Genomic DNA, 1,638 nt, shown 5'->3' on the forward strand with positions numbered 1-1,638 from the left:
AGATACTTCTTTTATTGTGCTTTTGGATGGATTCAAAGCAGCAAACTTTAGATTAGTAGTTAAAGTGAAAACTGATAATAAGTAATGGTACTTACATAAATGATTTGTATGAAGATATTGTGAATTATCAAGTATCTGATGGCTTTGGTCAATTTTTATGAACAGAGTACTTCATAGAGATACCGTAATCCTTGCTTTTAAGTGTATATTTTTACTTACTAAAAGATATGGAAATTATGTAGACTAAAATGTCAATCACTGCTTTCTTGTGAAAGTTAAAAAGTATATATATGAATTTGTATTTTCTAAAATATTTTAAATTGTCTTTGCTGTTTTTAATTGCCATCAAGTTGAATATATCTCATAGTGACTTATGAGCAACAGATCTGAATCTTGTCCTGTACTCTGTTATACTCAGTATTTCTAAAATTGAAAGTACCAAAGAAAAAGAAATCAAGTCTCAAGTTATAATATTGAAAGATACTGTGGGCAAAATACTAAATGAGAAAGAAAACATCAAAATAAGATAAAAGAAATATACAGAGGCTATATTGTACCATAAATAATTAGATAGCATTCAATTATTTCAGGAGATAGAGTATAACTAAAAACAATGATATAGAAGGAAGAAGCTCAAGTTGAATTGAAGGTTTTGGGAAAAACAAGGATCCAGGAATGGATAAACTGTAAATCGACATGTCTCATCAATGGACTGCAGCACTGAACATGTTCACCCATCTATGCAAAAAAATTTGGAAAACAACCACCCAGCAAACTAATTGGAGGAGTTCTCTATTCATGTCCATTCTAAAATGTAAATGTGATCCAACAGAATTATGTAAATTATGGAATAATATTGTTAATGACAAACTTACATAAAATTTCATTGAAGATAATTGCTAATATCTGGAGCAGTAATTATATTGGCAAGGGACTACCAAAAACTCAGTAACATTTATTTATAAGAGAACATAGAATGAGAGATTTTATTACTGATACCAATTGAATCTTGGATGAGAGTAGAGATTATCAGAAAGATGTTTATTTGTCTTTTATTGACTATGCAAAGACATTCTACTGTGTGGATCATGATAAATAATGGTTAAGGTTTAGATACTATGAGTTCTGGAATACTTAATTGACCTCATTAAAAACCTATACATAGACAAAGAAGCAGTAATTTTAATAGTCTAGGAGAATAGCATGGTTTAAAAGAAGGCAGAGTTGTATATTTTCATTTTATTTATTCAGTCTGTATACAAAATCAAATTCTTTGTAAATTTTCACTGAAATCACAGTAATAAATTATGAAAATAGAAACAAATTATATATTGTAATGGTTAAATCTACTGCAAAAACTATTAAAAACAAATACATTGCTTTGATAACTAAAGTGTATCTCATATACCATGGACTGTCGAAAGAACAAATAAATCAGTCTTAGAAGATACTGCATACTGCCACTGTTATAAAAGGGACTGACATCGGGGTTGGGGGAGACTGAGAAAGATGGGATAAATTATGTATACTGCATTGAAACAGATGAGAGAGAGAACTATTTAAAAGGGATATTTGATTAGGAAGAATTCAAGATAATAAAGAGCTGAACAGAAGATTCCAAAAGGCAGCTCGGAATAA

Source organism: Elephantulus edwardii, unplaced genomic scaffold (genome assembly GCF_000299155.1).
Source record: "Elephantulus edwardii isolate Elephantulus edwardi_28Jun2011 unplaced genomic scaffold, EleEdw1.0 scaffold00010, whole genome shotgun sequence".
In the NCBI taxonomy this organism is placed as follows: Eukaryota; Metazoa; Chordata; class Mammalia; order Macroscelidea; family Macroscelididae; genus Elephantulus; species Elephantulus edwardii.